Raw genomic sequence first — 18,735 nt, forward strand, 5'->3', positions numbered from 1 at the left:
AAATAGTCGCAGGTGTAGGACATAGTTGAGGAGGACTTTCTGTATCATACCTGAGTACAGAGGCACTGCAAAAGGCCTCTATGGTACAGAAGTGTTCTCTGGGCAATCAAGAAATTATTGCATGAAATGCAACTGTTAACAATTAAATCCTGACTCCATGCACAAATGTTGAGTAATTAGCACATATTATTTTTAAAATCAGCATTTATTACATACAAAATCATGTACAATATGCTACTATTTGGGTTTCAAAGGAAGAATGAGCATGTGTGTGTGTGTGTGTATGTTTATGCATAAAATATAAACTGGACAGTGTGGCATGTGCCTGTAATCCCAGCTACTCATGAGGCTGAGGCAAGAAGATCATAAACTGAAGATCAGCCTAGGCAACTTAGTGAGATCCTATCTCAAAAGATAAAAAGGGCCCAATCAATAAATGGGCTAAGAAACTGAACAGACCCTTCACAGAAGAAGAAATACAATCCATCAACAAATATATGAAAAGTGTCCAAAATCTTTAGCAATTAGAGAAATGCAAATCAAAACTACTCTAAGATTTCATCTCACCCCAGTCAGAATAGCAATTATCAAGAATACAAACAACAATTAATGTTGGCAAGGATGTGGGGAAAAGGTACACTCATACATTGCTGCTGGGAGTGCAAATTGGTGCAACCATTATGTAAGTGGTATGGAAATTCCTCAGAAAACTTGGAATGAAACCACCACTTGACCCAGCTATTCCATTTCTCAGTTTATACCCAAAGGACTTAAAATCAGCATATTACAATGATACAGCCACATCAATGGTTATAGCAGCTCAATTCACAATAACTAAACTATGGAACCAATCTAGGTTGAAGGCAACAGACGAATGGATAAAAAAAAAAATGTGGCATATATGTATATATGATGGAATATTACTCAGTCTTAAAGAAGAATGAAATCACAGCATTTGCCAGTAAATCAATGGAGCTGGAGAATATCGTGCTAAGTGAAATAAGCCAAGCCCCAAAAAACAAAGATCGAATGTTTTCTCTGATGTGAGGATGCTAATTCACAATGCAGGGAGCGGGGCAGCTAGGGAAGAATAGAGGTACTTTAGATTCCAAAGAGGGGAGTGAAGGAAGGGGAGGGGATATGGAGGTAGGAAGGACAGTAGAATGAATCAGACATTATTAACCTATGTACATATATAACTATACCACCACTGGGGTTCTACATCATATATAATCAGAAGTATGAGAAATTATACTCCATTATATATGATATATCAAAGTGCATTCTACAGTCATATTTAACTGATTAAAACAAAATAATTTAAAAGATAAAAAGGGTTGCAGTATAGCTCAGTGGTAGAGAGCACTCATTCAATACATATGAAGACCTGGGTTCAATTCCCAGACACACTCACACGCACACAAAAACACACACACCCCTGGTCAGATAAAACTGATCGTTGTGTTTGACTCCAGGGAGAAGAGCGGGAGGACTGAGGTATGAGGCTGGGAGGCAGACTTATTTTTCACTGTTAGTTCTTTTGAACGTTTGTTTTCCAGATTTTTTTATTGGTGCATTATCATTGTACATTATGGTGAGATCTGTTATTATAGATTAATATATACACACAGTATAACATATAATTTGGCCAATACGATTCCCAAGTGTTTCTCCTTTTCCTCCCCTCCTCCCTCCCCTTATTCCTTTCCTCTACTGATCTCCCTTCAATTTTATAGACCCTCCCCACCTAAACACACATCTTTCTTTTTTTTTTTCTAACTTCTACATATGAGAGAACCATGTGAACCTAGACCTTCTGAGTTTGGCTTATTTTGCTTAATATAATGGTCTCAAGTTCTTTGAAACATTTTCAATTTGGGTCCTCTTGCATATACTACCTATATAAAATTATTTTTTTTCAAAGGGAAATGTTGGGGATTGAACCCAAGGCCTGGGGCATGCTAAGTACATACTCTACCACTGAAAACACCCCTGCCCCAAATAATCATTATTTTAAGAAGATTTTTGTCTAGTCTGTTCAGCTCTCGTTTTTAATTAAATAATTTTTGCTTGTGTTGTAGATAGTACCTCTTGGTAAAGTCATCATCTAGCTATAGAGCGGAAAGATCCAGGTTAATTATACAGTTACTGCCTCATTCGTATCCAAAAAACATTAGAGAGGGTGTGAGATCCTGACACTAAACGTTGATTTATTTCCTTCTGTGCTCTACTCTCCAAGAAATGTTGGGAGTTATGACTACACTCATTGAAAGGATGCCAGATACTGTCACACACAACTCGATGGGAATCTAAACTGTAGCCATATCCTCCCACAGCTGGCTGAGGACTCAGTGCGTGCTATAAATAGCAGTGACAAATAAAATGAATCCTGCTTCTAACATGCAATTCATGAGATATTTTCAGAAAAGGGGACTTGACAACATGTTGGAATCTCTCTATAATGGAATTGGAAGAGAGTTGCCATATCCTGTGTGATGAAGCTTAGCCCTTTCTAGTTGTCTTGTTTCTGGAACAGGATTTGACCCACCACCCATCCAAATCCATTTAACAAGCTCTGTTATCACAGGACTAAACAGAATCTGCAAATGTGAAGTTCTAATCCTCCAGAGAAAGACATTTTTCAGCTGAGTTTTTGGTTATGTAGGAACCATCTGCTTCATCTAAGATAATGTTCCTGAGCTTTTGTGAATTCATCCTCAGCCTCATGCTGGCTTATTTGAGCTAGATTTAGATTTTACAGAATGTCAAAAAGTACTTCTCAGTGGTTTGTGTGTAATTCACTTCTCCGTGTCTTTTTGAATAGCCAAAGGTACAGCAGCAAACTGCTTCTATGAAGCCTGCCTGTGATTTGCCACTTCGGGGATTTTCCTGGCCTGTCCTATACACCTAAGTTAAACCCTGATGCCAGCAACTGTGAACTTATCCTGAGGAGCCTAAGGTACAAGTTTCAAATTGACTACAACTTAGTCTGATGGCTAGAAATCGTAGTAGTGGTTCAGAATTGCCTAAGAGGGCTGGGGATATAGCTCAGTTGGTAGAGTACTTGCCTTGCAAGCACAAGGCCCTGGGTTTGATCCCCAGTACTGCAAAAAAAAAAAAAAAAAAAAAAAAAAAAAAACAGAATTGCCTAAGGACCCTTCGGGAGCATTTAGCTTTGAGTCTTCTCTGTCCTCAAATCTACTGAGACCTGAGGAGCCCTGAGCAGGTCGGTGGAATGGAGAGAATAGGGAAAGGTGATGTGAGTTGGGCAGGGGCCGGCTTATTCATGGCATGGCTCATTCCTGGCCTGTAAGCATGGCAGGGGTTTTGATCTTCAACCTAAGAGCAATGGGGAGCCTTTGCAGTGTTAGGGAGAGCAAAGGTAGTTCAAATAGAGGCTTACTTTTTAATCAACGTGGCCTTTGTATGGGGACTTGATTGGAAGGAGCAAAAGTGAAGGAAAGTTTCCCAGTTGGAAACATTTTGTAATTATCTAGGTAGTTTGGCATAGGAAAGTGGTGATAAATTAAAGAGGAGTGAAAAGATTGGAGAGATGTTGATAATTGAGTGGATCTAGAAGAGAGAGAGAGGAGAGGTATGGAGAGCATTCCCTGGAAACAATCTAAGTGTCTATAGCCTGATGGAGGGATAAAAAAAATACAAACACACAGCAGAATTACTGCACAGTACTACTCACCCATAAAAAAATGGATAAAACTGAGGATCATCAATGTAAGCGAAATAAGCCAGACATAGAAAGAGACACACCACATCATCATGACTTGTGGGATGGAGAAAAGTTGATCTCACAATAAGTTGAGAGTGTAATGGTGGAGGCCAGAGACTGGGGAGTAGTGGAGAGGGAGGAATGGACAAAGTTGACCAATGGGCACTAAGTAGAGTTAGTTAGCAGTAGCAAGTTCTGGCATACTATTGCACAGCAGGTTGGCAATAGGTAATAATAATGTACTGCCTATTTCAAAACATCAAAAGACAGTATTTTAATATTTTTACTATGAAGAGATGATAACTGAGTGCAGTAGTGCACACCTGTAGTCCCCACCACTTGGGAGGCTACAGTAGGAAGATCACAAGTTCAAAGCCAACCTAGACAATTTGGTGTGACTCTGTCTCAAAATTTAAAAAAAATAAAATTAAAAAATCTGGGCATGTAGTGCAGTGGTAGCATAACCCTGAGTTCAATCCTCAGTACTGCAAAACAAGCAAAATAAAGAGATGATGAATGTTCAAGGAGATAGGTAGGTTTAACTTGATAATGAGAGGTATCCTCAGCCATTTTTGCTGCTGGATTCTAGAACCACAAATAAAGCCAATTAAGATCTATGAACAAGGCTGGGGTTGTGACAGTGATTGCCTAGCTTGTGTGAGGCACTGGGTTTGATCCTCAGCACCACATAAAAATAAATAAATAAATAAAATGAAGGTATCATGTCCATCTACATATATATATATATATATACATATATACATACATATATATACACACAAACACACACACATATATATAGATCTATAGACAAAAGTAAAAATTTAAAAATGCTATACAATGTATGAATATATCAAAACATCACATGGTATCCCATATATGTTTTATATTTTTATATAAAACATAAAATATAAAATAAATTTAATTTGTTGACCCAGAGGTACAATCCCAGCGACTTGAGAGGTTAAGGCAGAAGGATTGCAAGTTGGAGACCAGTCTCAGGGATTTAGCAAGGCCCTAAGCAACTTAGCAAGACCCTATCTCTAAATAAAAAATATCTTTTTTTTTTTTTTTTTTACGGTGCTGGGGATCGAACCCAGGGCCTTGCACTTGCAAGGCAAGCACTGTACCGACTGAGCTATCTCCCCAGCCCTCTAAATAAAAAATAAAAGGACTGGGGATGTAGCTCAGTGGTAAAGTGCCTGTGGGGTCGATCTGTAGTACTGAAATGAATATATTTAATTTTTAAAAAAGAATAACCCCCAGATTCTTAAGATCCTTACAACTGCAGAAATTTGGGTATCTGACCAGTCCTTTCCAGGCCATTCCCTGGTGCTGACTGAACTTGTCCTGGGAACTGGAGGACAGCCATTCCTGGCAGCGTTTCCCCAATCGGTGGTTCACCAGCATGATGTGTCCTAAGCGGAGTGGGCGCCCACACCACCACAACCCTGCCTCCCAAGAAACACAGTCATGGAGTCCTGCATGTCTCTTCTTAGCTGACAAATGCAGTTTGCAAGTGTTAGGAAGTTGTTTAATTTCATATTTAGACTCAGTCCCCAAATGATATTTAGAGAAGTTTGTACCTTGTGGAAATAAAACTGACAAGGGTAAACATTTATTTATAGAAAGGGATTGCTAGTGTTTAAAAGACAGAAGTGGGAACCAGGCACAGTAGCACATGTCTGTATCCCTAACGACTCAGGAGGTTGAGGCAGGAGGATCAGAAGTTCGAGGCCATCCTCAACAACTTTGTGAAACCCTCAGCAATTTAGACCCTGTCTCAAAGAAAAACACAAAAGGACTGAGGATACAGCTCAGTGGTAAAGTGCCCCTGGTTTCAATCCCCAGTACCAAAAAATTAAATATTAAAAAATTAAAATAGAGGTAGGACAATATGGCTGCAGAACAAGCGTCTGGGTCTTTGCCCTGATCCAGAATAGGGCAGAGCTGAGTGATGTGGGTCCTCCTGCGGTCACTCTGGTTTACAGCTATCAGATGCATGCTCTCTTCCACTATTTGGGAGACAGAGGAGATTCAAGATGAATTCATGGCATAGGAAACTACCAACATGGCTGAATGACAAGCATTAGGAGAAGTCCCAGGCTTGGCATGTTCAGGAGGTGAAGAATTCAGAGGACAAGGTCATGCAGACTATGCTATATGGCTCTGAGGGCAGGCTCACTTTTCCCTCCCATACCCTGGAAAGCACCAGATCTGTCTTCACTCCAAGTCCAAGTTCTCCCTCTTCACTGGAGGCACCCTGAGAATCCACCCGGACATCCGTGTGGGTGAACATGCTGGGAGCATGCAGATTTTGCTGCCCAAGACAAACTGGGTGGGTTGTGGCTACAAGTGCAACAGCTGGTGGAACAAGTGGAACTGATCCAGAAAGAGCAGGACCCAGCCCGGGTGGCAAGAGGAGCTCTTCTGGAGGACCAGTGAGAACAAAGAGCAGTGGGCACTGCAATGGTCCATCTGCAGCACCTCATCCTTGGGCCCTCAGCATCCTGCGGAGCTTCTTTGAAGCCAAGAAATCAGTGTAGCTGTCCCAGGTCTCATAGTCCATCCTTCCTCCCAGGCTGGGGATGAAATGTCCTCCTAGAACTAATTTCTTTCTGGCAGGAGGATTGTTGGTTCCCAGCCATAGGTGTTCTGGAGGGGACAGGGGCCCTGGCACTCCCATTTGGAGCTGAGGATAGTGTCTTGACTGGCTAATATTGAGCAGGCAGTGGGGCAAATGCCTATCCTCTCCCCCTGGTCTTTGTGTCCTTTGCAGGAGTCATCCGAGGCTGATGGAGTCCCAGGGAGCTGGAGGGACACCCCAGATTCACAGTGCGACTGAGGGATGTAATGCTGCTGTCTGGGATATTGAGGGAGGGACATGGGCGGGCATGCCAATCTTCCTTCTGTTTTCCTTTACTAATTTGAGATTTTGAGCAGGTTAGGATGTGACTGTGATTTCCTGTCACACCAGAAACCTTGCTGTCCTCTCTTTCTCTAGACCAGCCTGCTGATCCAGGGTGTATGTTAAGGGAGGGAGGGGTAAGCAGGGTTGCGGTGTTGGCAGGCATATGCCAGGCTGACCCTGGCTTTTAGTTGTCCATTCTGGGACTTGAGAGGGACTGGGGTCCGGACAAACAGCCTTCTTGGTGCTGGTTAGGGATGGGACCTGTGAAACTCCTTTACTGATGGTTTTTTTTTGCCTTTTTTGCAGTACAGGAATTGAAGCCAGAGCATGCTAGGCAAATACACTACCAATGAGCTGCATCTACAGCTCCCCACTTTTTAAATTTCTTTTTAAGACAGAGTCTTGATAAATTGCTGAGGCTGGCCTTGAACTTGTGATCCTCCTGCCTCAGCCTCCTGAGTTGCTGAAATGACAGGTGTGTGCCACCATGCTCAGCACTGATTCATTTTCAATAAGTCTAGATTTGTTGCATTGGTTTCCCAATTTCAAACATTGATTCCTGTGAGGCACAGGATTGCACACCTATAATCCCAGCGAATCAGGAGACTGAGGCAGGAAGTGAACAAGTTTGAGGCCAGCCTTAGCCTAAGTGAGACCCTATCTCCAAATAAGATTAAAAGGTTGGGACGTAGTCAATGGTAGTACTCCTGGGTTCAATTCTAGTAACACACACACACACACACACAAAATTGGCTACTAAAAAATAAGATAGAAAATAAAAATAAAACATACTTAGAGCTCATTCTAATTCAGTTATTTTACCTGTGTGTGTGAGTGTAGGTACATGATCATATGCAGGGGTGTGTGCATCACAGGCAGTTTTGAGAATCTGATTGATCTTTCAAGTTTTTCCTCCTTAATTCTTTAAAAGCAGTATATTGCTGGGTATGGTGGTACACACCTGTAATTCCAGCAGGTCAGAAGCAGGAGGACCATACATTAAAAGCCAGCCGCAGCAACTTAGTAAGACCCTGTCTCAAAATAAAAAAATAAACAAGGGGTTGGGGATGTGGCTCAGTGGTTAAGCACACAATGCTTGGTACCTATAAAATAAAATAAAAGCAGGTTATGATTATAACTTTTTTTGGTTGTATGGGGATTGAACCCAGGGCGTCAGGCATGTTGTACTCCTGGCCTCCAACACATCGCCATGATGTATATGTTAAGAAAATGTTTCCATCTTCACAAAATAAGTCTGATACTTTTCAAGTGTAGATCAGCACTCACTGACTAGTTGAGTCTCGACAGGTGTATGACCTCCACTCTCTCAGTTCCATGAAAGGTTTTGAGACAAGTTGTGCAATTTCGTGGTAATTTCAGAAGCAATCAAGTGAGGGGTCAGAATTCCAGAGACTCCTCTGAGCTGCTACTTTACTCTCACCAAGTCCTGGAAAGAATGTTCCCCTTGCAGAGGAGACCACAGTAATATGCCTTCCAATGATGTTTCAGTCAACAAAGATCATGTAAGCATCTGTGGCTGTACCATATGACCCAGGTGACGTATAGAGGGTTATACCACTTAGGTTTATAAATGTTCCCACAGCGACCAAATCACCTAATGAAGCATTTGTCAGAAAGTGTCCCCATCATTAAGTTACACATGACTCTGTATAAAAGAATTTGACAAAGTAGTTTTATTTGTGTTGTTGTTTTGTTTTTGTTTGTTTGTTTGGGTACTGAGGTGCTCTACCACTGAGCTACACTCCCAGACCTTTTTAATATTTTATTTTGAAGCGAGGTCTCACTGTTTTGCTGAGGCTAGCCACAAACTTGTGATCCTCCAGCCTCAGGCTCCCAAATTGCTGGGATTACAGACTTGCACCACCATGCCCAACTTGACAAAGAATTTGAGTCTTTCCTCTTACCTCTTGTTCTTGAAGTGGCTTTACCAGTAAAGTGCTGCTAATGAGGTGGTTTATCTGGTTTTATTGCCCTTAATTTTATTACCTGCCCAATATAATCATGGCCTGAGCTTCCCCAGCTTAGAAGTACGGTAAAGCTTTCTGTCTAGGAAGCCCTACCCACGGAGAGATTCTGCTTTCTTGGGTGTGGGCTCTATGCAAGCCAGCAACTAAGGGGCTAGCCCCTGAAACAGCCCAATTTGGAAGCTCCAAACCATTCTGTAATCTTATTTTCTGGCACAGGTGAAAGTAGAAATACCCCAGAGATTCAAGGTTAAATGAGTAACCAGTGGAAAGAGGAAAAGACCAAAGATCTTTTCTTCATCTTCCAAACATCAAAAAATCTACCCCAGGTTTGATTCCTGTAACATCTAACCACTGAAAAGTGTGTGTGGTCAGAGGGAGATGTCAGTCACTCAGAGCCTTGGTGGAGACTGAGCTCCAGCTAACGTCTCACACAGAAGTAAGGTAAAGCCAGGCACAGTAGCACACACCTGTAATTCCAGCAACTCAGGAGGTCGGACAGGAGGATTGCAAGTTTGAGGCCAACCTCAGCTACTTAGCGAGGCTCTAAACAATTTAATGAGACTCTGTCTCAAAGTAAAAAATAAAAAGGACTAGTGATGTGGCCCAGTGGTTAAGCATCTCTGGGTTCAATCCCTGGTACCAAAAAAAAAAAAAAAAAAAAAAAAAAAAGGAAGAAGAAGAAGAAGAAGAAGTGAAATAAAGTCAGTGAATAAGATCCCTGGGGTGGCAGAAGAAGTAACAGGTGGAAAATGGAAGAAGTGGGGTCTAGTATTCAGCAGAGTGTTCCCTGGGCCATCATTTGCAACTGGGCCCAATCTTACCGTTTCACTTCTTTGAGAGCTTCTCTCCACTCCTGCTGCCCCCACAACCACCACTGCATTTCTAGGGAGTAGGTTGTCCCCTTACCACCCCAAGTTCTCTCTTACTTTCCACATCCACAAATTGGACTTTCAGGTACAGCTGTCTCTACCACTGTAAGAGCCTGACTGTTCCTACACCCACTGTCTTTTCAAGGTTTGGAGAACATTCTTCCTTGATACTGCCTGTGTAAACGCATGTTGTAAAACACTTCAGAGTACAATTGCTTTATGTGCTCGTTTGATTTTACTTTTTTTTTTTTTTTAAGGTACTGAGAACGGCACCCAGAGTCTTGAACATGCGTGGTAAGTACCCTTCCCCTGAACTCCCTCCCCAGCCCTGATGCTACTCTAACTGCTCTTTCTCAACTACTCATGGAAATTCTGTTTTCTCTTCCTTCTTTGCTTCCCCCACCCCAACCCTCCCTTTCTGCTGCTGGTTTGACCACAGCCAGCCACAGGCCAAGAAAGTGTGGGTGGGCAGGTGCCAGCCCCTGGCTGCTGGAAGCCATGGGGCTGAGCTGGAGACTGCGGGGGTGGGAGGGAAGAAGTGCAGAGCCCACAGACGCTCTCAAAAAGTTTGAGAGGGTTTCTTGTTCTTTTTAGTGTTGTGTTGAGAATGTTTTAAAATATTCTGAATAATAACAATATATCTCCTGAACAGTATATATTATTAAGTGACAATGATTGATTGGTAATCTGAATGTACTCATTTGTTTTCTAAGGCTATGCATATACAGGATACACTTCTCTATACATACAACCTTTTTTTTTTTTTTTTTTTGGTACTGGAGTTTGAACCCAGGAGTCCTTAATCACTGAGCCCCATTCCCCAGTCCTTTTTAATATTTTATTTAGAGACAGGGGTTTACTAGATTGCCGAGGCGAGGCTGGCTTTGAACTCTCGTAGTTTTTTGGGGTTTTTTTGTTTTTTGTTTTCCTCTCATTTTCCCGGCAGGGGATTTGAACCGGGGTCCTTAGGCATGAAAGGCGAGCCACTCTCCAAAAGGAGCCATTTCTTCAGCTCCTGGCTTTGAACTCTCAATCATCCCCCCTCAGCCTCTCAAGTCACTGGGTTTACAGTGTATGCCAGTGTCCGGCTTCTATGCATAAAATCTTTCTGAAAGGGAAAACAATTGTTTATAGTGATTGCTTCTGAGGAATGAGCTGGGTGTGTATGGATATGAATGGGATTTGTACTTTTTATTGTATATGCTTCTGCACTACTGTTTGAAATTGCCTTTTACCTAGTGCATTTGGTGTCTTTATATAAACAAGTTTAAAGACATTTAAGAAGTGGGTGAGGTATTATATGCCTGTAATCCCAGTAACTCAGGAGGCTGAGACAGGAAGATCACAAGTTCAAGGCCAGCCTTAACCACTTAGCAAGACCCTGTCTAGAAATAAAAAATATAATTAAAAGAATTAGAGTATGTAACTCAGGGGTAAAAATGCCTCTGGGCTCAAGCCCCCAGTACCAATAAGTAAATAAATAAATAAAATATGTTTATTGACATATAAACACACACACATGCACATTTTTTATTTTATTTTAAATAGTCTTAAACTTCTGGCTTAAATGATCTTTCTGGGCTTAAAAGATCTCTCTCACTTCAGGCTCCCAAATCAGTTGGGACTATAGGCATGTACTAGTATGCCGGCTTAAAATATATTAATTCCCTGTCCCTCAGTAATTCTTTCAGTACCATTAAGGAGATCCTAGACAGAATCTGAAGCTGAATAATATACTATTTTACCTAATAGGTTAAGCAACTCATAATACCTTTTTAATACCTATTATGGGCAGTAGCAGTTGTCCTTCCTTTATTTAATTACTTTATTATTTGTTAAAATCAAATAATTTATCATCTTCATTTAATGAATGAGGAAACAGGCTCAGAAAGATTACATAACAGTCACAAGTTCACACAGCTAGTTACTGAGAGGCTTGGGAGCTGATCCTTTCTTTAAGACAAGGACAATACTTGCCTTGTCTATCTCAATCCCCAAGTCCTAGCAAAGTGTCAGATACTTGGCAAGGAACACAAACATATGTGTTGAATAAATGAATAATACATAAGTTTGAAACTTATGTCCTTAGGCAGGTGCCATGGTCCACACCCATATCCTCAGCTGCTCAAGAGGCTGAGAAAGTAAAATCACTTGCACCTAGGAGTTCAAGGCCAGCCTGCGCGCCACAGCAAGACCCTGCATCAATACCAGCAAACAGAAAACCTTATGTTCTTAACTACTACATTTAATTGTCTTCAAAAGTTATTCTTGGGGCAGTTAAAAGGCATTTTGTTAACAAATTTACAGGAGCCAGCACAGGTCCTAGATCACAAAGGGGTGTGCTTGTGTGTTGTGGGGGAGAATCTAACTAAAAGGAGCCCTCATCTTTCAGCTCTGGGCTCACTACCTACTGGTTCCTGCTCTAAAGCTTCAGTTCTGTACTCCCCAGACACCAACAGAGGTGATTTGGTTTTGGCAACCTATTTACTAGCCCAGCAATTCATCTATTAATCAAATATTTATTGATCACCTCCTACATGCCAGTCATTAGGGAAAAAGCAATGGAATACACAGATTAGGTCACATTCTTCTGTAGTTTTTGACCAAACTGGGAGGCAGACAAAAAAGAAATGAAAAATAAAGGAATGAGCCAGGCACCACAGTGCATGCTTACTGACTTGGGAGGCTGAGGCAGAAGGATTACAAGTTTGAGGCCAGCCTCAGCAATTCTGCATAAGCCCTGTCTCAAAAAATAAAAAGGACTGGGATTGTAATTCAGTGTTAAAGTGCTCTTGGGTTCAATTCCCCCATACCAAAAATAAATAAATATTTAAATAAATAAGAAAATATCAGATGCAGTTGGTACTTTTAACTACAGAGTGAGCTGGGCATGGTGTCTCTTGTCTGTAATTCCAGTGACTCAGGAGGCTGAAGCAGGAAGAGGATCACAAGTTTAAGGCCCTTCTGTGCCTCTTAGGGAGACCTTGTCTTGAAATAAAAAATAAAAAGGTCAGCATACAACAGAGATACAGCCACATCAACGTTCATAGCTGCTCAATTCACAATAACCAGATTGTGGAACCAACCTAGATGTCCTTCAATTGATGAATGGATAAAGAAACTGTGGTATATATATACAATAGAATATTACTCAGCCATAAAGAATAATAAAATTATGACATTTGCAGGCAAATGGATGAAATTGGAGAATATCATGCTAAGTGAGATAAGCCAATTTCAAAAAACCAAAGGACAAATGATCTCGCTGATAAGCAGATGACACATAATGGGGGGTGGAGGGGGGCAAGAATGGAGGAATGAGGGACTGTATAGAGGTAAAAGAGGGGTGGGAGTGGTGGTGGGGAAGGAAAAAATAACAGAATGGATCAAACACCATTACCCGATGTAAATGTATGATTACACAAATGGTATGCCTTTACTCCATGTGCAAACAGAAACAACATGTATCCCATTTGTTTACAATAAAAATAAATTTAAAAAATAAATAAAATAAAATATAAGATTGAAAAATAAATAAGAAAATATCAGATGCAGTTATTTATTTAAATAAATAAATAAAATAAAGGTCCATCAACAACTAAAAAATTAAAAAAGAAACATTCAGAAAATCCTTCTGTCTATCTCTAATCCTCATCCAAAAAAAAACAAAAATAAATAAATAAATAAATAATAAAAGGGTTGGTGCTGTAGCTCAGTTGTAGACTACCTCTGGGTTCAACTCCCAGTTCTGCAAAAACAATACAGTGTTAGCCAGCTTTGCAGTACTGTGACAAAAATGCCTGAGAAACACAATTTAAGAGGAAGAAAATTGGGCGGGCTCACACTTTTGGAGGTTTAGTCCATGGTCAGCCAACTCCATTGCTCTGGGTCCAAGATGGGACAGACCATCATGGCTCATGGCAGCCAGGACACAGAGAGAGAGGGGTAAGGAACAAGATATAGTCCCCAAGAGTACACTCCCAGTGACTGACTTCCCCCAGCCATACTTATCTGCCTAAGTTACCACCCAGTAGTCCATATTAATCCATCAAATGAATTAATTGATCAACAAAGTTATAGCTCTCATAATCTAATCATTTCACATCTGAACACTCTTACATTGCCTAACACATGAGATGTTCAGGGGACACTTTGTATCCAAACCATAACACAAACAAACAAACAACCAAAGTGGTGTCACAAATCCCAATTATTATCCCAAGGAACATAGATTTTTAAAAATTCCTTTTTAGAAAGATACGGGATACAAAATGATTGATTCAGATTCTTACCTTACACCATAACCAAAAAGTTAACTCAAAATAAAACTTCTAGAAAAATCTTAGTGACCTAGAGCTAGGTAAAGATTTTTTTTTTTTTAATATAATATAAAAGGCACAGGCTCATTAAAGAAAAAAAAGAAACAATAAATTGACTTCTTTGAAATTTAAAATTTTGAAGCACACCTATAATCCAGGCCCCTTGGGAAGCTGAGGCAAGAGGATCACAAGTTTAAGACCAACCTGGGTAAGAGAAAAAAATAAGTATTTTTAAATGTTTGGACATTGGGGGTTTTGTTTTATTTTGGTTTGTGTTTGTCTATTTTGTTGTTTGCGTTTTTTTTATGGAACCCTGTCTTCATTTTAAAGAGTTTACTAAATAGAACCCAGTAAAATTGTCAAGGTTGAGTTTCATAAGTTTTCATCCTGTCATCTGCTGGAGCAGATTAGTGAAGAAATTTGTACATTTTTATTTCTAAGTACATTGTCTTGGTGGGAGGACGATGAGATTTCTGGTGGATGAACAGTGTTCACCTTCTGAAGGGTCTTCCTTTTCATCAAATGTGAGTCCCACTTTTTGCCTTACTGCTTATCCCAGATCTGCTTTTCCTTCCTCTTCCCTGACTTATTTTGGTCCTGTCTCATCCTTTGAGTATGGACCATAGTCCTGCCCTGTGTCCTTTGTCCTTTGTTTCCCAGGCCCATCTCCTTTTCCACTGCGCTTCCTGCCCTCTTCCTTCTTCCCAGTCCTCCTTTATAAGAGCAGAAATAAAGATAAAGATTCTCCTTAATTCCCCTTGGAGTCCCGCATGGCTGTCCTGGCTAGAAGAAGGTGTTGGAATGTGACCTCAGCACATTCCAGTCCACCCGAGCCCTGCCTGGGAAGAATAGGCCCTTGCACAATTAGGGGGAGTGTTTTATGGCCTGTTATTGTTACTTTTACATTGTCAGACTTTTCTAAGAAACAGAGGATTAATTATTTACAAAGTTTCCATGAAACTTTCACTAACTTTCACACCTAGGAGAAAAAAAGGGAGACCTATAAGCCAAGCACTACAAGGAATTAAAATATACAGCATCTACTTGCTTTCCGATTTCTCTCAAACATTCTAATATTGGAAGAAAGAAAAAGTGAGGAAGAACTATCGAACTTTTTAAAGGGTACTTAATGATTTTGATAATTTTTTTTCTAACTACAACTAGAGATGAAATGAAGAATTTTATTTTAAAGTCTAGTAATTTTTTTACAGTCTATTGAAAGAACTTTCATGAATAATCATAAATTTTCCTTCTCTTCCAGAATCCCTATGTGACAAGCACATTCTAATAAGAAAATCGAATTGTTGGTGATAATTACTTGAAACCCTGAGTCATTAGGCACTATTAATTGTCTGAAATATAACCAGAAGAAAAAAAAAATTAAGGAGGAAATCTAGCACGACCACAGCTGACTTCAACTATGATGCTTTCAGTCTATAGGAAAATCTCGAAGTCACTGTTTCAAAATTGATTCCATTAACTTTTAAGTAACTTTTTAGTTGTTTAGATAGGAATCATTGTTCTTTATTTAACTGGATCTGAAACCAGAACTCTTTTTACCAGTGTTTTGGAATAGTCATCTTTTTTCTTTCTTTTTTTTAATCAGTGGTGTTCATACGGTTAACCTTTAACAGGAAGCCACTCAAGCAGAACACCTCCACAAGAGCCAGCAACTCGGACCAGCACTTCCAGGCAAAAGGCTGTCACATCTGAACCCACAGGGAGGACCTCAGCTGTGTTCTCTGCAACTTGTGAGTTTTCACCAGCTCAACCAACCTTCCACCTGTCCCTCGCCCTCAACTCCACACACCCAGACCCAGGAGGCTCAGTGATTCCTGCCCCACTGAACACACGCATCCCTCAGTTAGGGATTTACATCCCCAGCCCTTTTTTTGAGATGGGATCTCACTAAATTGCCTGGGCTGGCCTGGAACTTGCAATCCTCCTGCCTCAGCCTCCAGTCACTGGGATTACAGGCATGCCCCTCCAGGTCTGACCCTCTTTGATTCATCGTCTCTGTCACCACTCTACTTCTGGCTGTTTCTTCCTGGTTGGTCATTTGGTCTCACTTCAATCTGCGGGACGTGCTGAGACCAGATCACTCTTGTACTGCATGACTCTAACCGTCTCATCTTGCCTTAAACTCTCTGAGGGTTCTTCTGCCACCTGGTGATGAGGGTATTCCCTGGAGTCCTCTGGGCTCTGGACACACCGTCTAGTTCTAGGGTTATTGTATGTTGTTCCATGACAGCACCTTTATACTGCAATTGTGGTGAAGCATACGGGGTTTCCTGAGCAAGTCACTCTGCATTTCCACACCCGGACTTTGCCTTCCCTACTGGTTAGAAGGCTCTCCTAACCACCTCTGCCTGCGGTCTTCTCCTGCTTTCCATGCCCTTCTTCTCCAGGATGCTCTCCAGAAGAGACTTCCTTAGCATGGAATTGTTTCTAACCACCCCTGCATTCTCTAAGCAAGGCAAACAACAACAAAGTACTTAAACCTCTCCCTTAGGCCCTTAGCATAATTTCCATCTTTATAAACACACTTTCTCTAACTAATGAAAACATCTGGAGGGCAGGCAACATGTTTTCTTCTTCTTTTGACTCAAAGAACAATAAGATATTATGCAAAGAACTTGGATTTCAGTGCCAGCAGGTTTGAGTCCTTACTCTATTACCTGAGTTACCTTGAGGAAGTTACTTAACCTCTCTGAGCCTGTTTTCTCATCTGTAAAATAGTGATACTAAACAGTATTAGCATTAGCCTATTGATTGATTGATTGATTGATTGTATTTGTGGTACTGGGGATTGAACTCAGAGTCTCAAACATGCTAGGAAGTGCTCTACCACTCAGCTCTAACTCCAACCCAGAATTAGCCTTTAGTGATAATAAAATGATTTTTAAGTTCTCTATACCTTAATATATCGGTACCTTTTAAATCATAAATTCTCAACTGTAATAATGACAACAGGATTTGGATATGTCTATGACCTGAATTCATAGTCTCAATAGTTCCTTCCTGTTCACAAATAAGGCTGTCACCATCTAAATGACTGCACCTGTGTTTCTGAGGGCCCAAGTTCCTGCCTACCTTTAGATTGTCAAGTTTGGGATTTTTTTTTTTTTTTTTTTTTTTTTGGTACCAGGGATTGAACCCAGGGGTACTTTACTACTGAGCCATATCCCCAGCCCTTTTTATTTTTTCATTATGACATAGGGTCTTGTTAAGTTACATAGGACCTCACTAAATTGCTAAGGCTATTCCCAAACTTGTGATCCTCCTGCCTTAGCCTCCCAGAGTCTCTGGGATTACAGGTATGTACCACTGCATCCGTACCACTCAAGAAACTTAGGACCCAAGCACTTTAGTAAGAACCTGTCTCAAAAACAAAAAAATAAAAAGGGTTAGGGATGTAGATATAGCTCAGTGGTAAAGTGCACCTGGGTTAAATTACCAATACCAAAAAAAAAAAATTAAATTTTGAGATAGGGTCTTGCTAAATTGCCCAGGCTGGGTCTGAACTTGCTCTTCCCCTTCCTCAGTCTCCCAAATCATTGGGATTACAGGTGTGTACCACTGTACCTGGTTGTGACACTTTTTATTCTCTATCTTTCATGGACTTCTTTTTCTGTAATCATTTTGGAGACCCCCTCAGATCCCCCCACCGACACATAAGTCATAATTTCAACTGTCACTCATAGATTGCTATTTTACTACTCTTGGAAAGTTCCCCACTGGGGCCTCTGCATGGTCACAAGGTTCCAAGTGATTCTTCTGCATTATCTAAAGTTCAAAAGCAATTTAACTGACACTTTTTTGTCCCCCTTTTTTCCATTCATATCCTGATTGATTTAAAAGAAAAATTGAGTGTGTATAGAGAAAAGCACACTTATCAATAAATATCACCCATCAAAGTCAATTTAGTGGTAGGGTTAATTCAACAGCTACAAGACTACAGCTAGAAGTCCACTGGTTGAAAATATGACACACACTGATTATTCATTAATGGATATCCTCTGTGTTTTTGATATATATTTCTCATGGGCTATTCTTTTCTATATTTGTTCAAATTAGTTATATGTGACAATAGAATGCATTTTGACACATCATACATAAATGGAGTATAATTTCTCATTCTTCTGGTTGTGCATGAAGTGGAATCACACCGATCGTGTAGTCATGTATGTATACATAGCGTAATAATGTCAGATTCATTCTACTATCTTTCCTACCCCCATATTCCTCCCCTCCCTTCACTCCCTTCTACCTAATCCAAAGTATCTCTACTCTTCCCTAGCATTCCCCAGAGAATTATCAACTACCCATAAGAGAAAACATTCAGCCTTTGGTTTTTTGGGTTTGACTTATTTTGCTTAGCATGATAGTCTCCAGCTCCATCCATTCACCAGCAAATGTCATAATTTCTTTCTTCTTTAAGGCTGAGTAGGGTTGGGGATATAGCTCAGTTGGTAGAGTGCTTGCCTCACAAGCACGTGGCCCTGGGTTCAATCCCCAGTGCCACAAAAAAAAAAAAAAAAAAAAAAAAAAGACTGAGTAATATTCAATTGTGTAAATATACCACATTTTCTTTATCCATTCATCTGTTCAAGAATACCTTGATTGGTTCCATAGTTTAGCTATTGTGAGTTGAGGTGGCTGTGTCACTGTAGTATGCTGATTTTAAATCCTTTATGTATGAACCAAGAAGTGGGATAGCTGGGTCAAATTATGGTTTCATTCCAAGTTTTCTGAGGAATCTCCATGCTGTTTTCCATATGGTTCCACCAATTTGCAGTCCCACCAGCAATGTATGAGTGTACCTTTTTCCCCACATCCTCGCTGACATTTATTGTTTTTTTTTAAAGTTTATTTGTTTTAGTTGTAGATTGTAGATGAACACAATACCTTTATTTTATTT

The 18,735-nt window shown here is 40.5% G+C and overlaps 1 non-coding gene across 1 annotated transcript; it reads left to right on the top strand.

Moving 5' to 3' along the window:
• Positions 1-18,267: 18,267 nt before the first annotated feature.
• Positions 18,268-18,341, top strand: Trnav-cac (transfer RNA valine (anticodon CAC)). Its single transcript has one exon. It is a non-coding gene; the product is annotated as a tRNA-Val (tRNA).
• The last annotated feature ends 394 nt before the right edge of the window (positions 18,342-18,735 follow it).

The sequence above is a fragment of the Sciurus carolinensis genome, chromosome 1, assembly GCF_902686445.1.
Source record: "Sciurus carolinensis chromosome 1, mSciCar1.2, whole genome shotgun sequence".
Classification (NCBI taxonomy): Eukaryota; Metazoa; Chordata; class Mammalia; order Rodentia; family Sciuridae; genus Sciurus; species Sciurus carolinensis.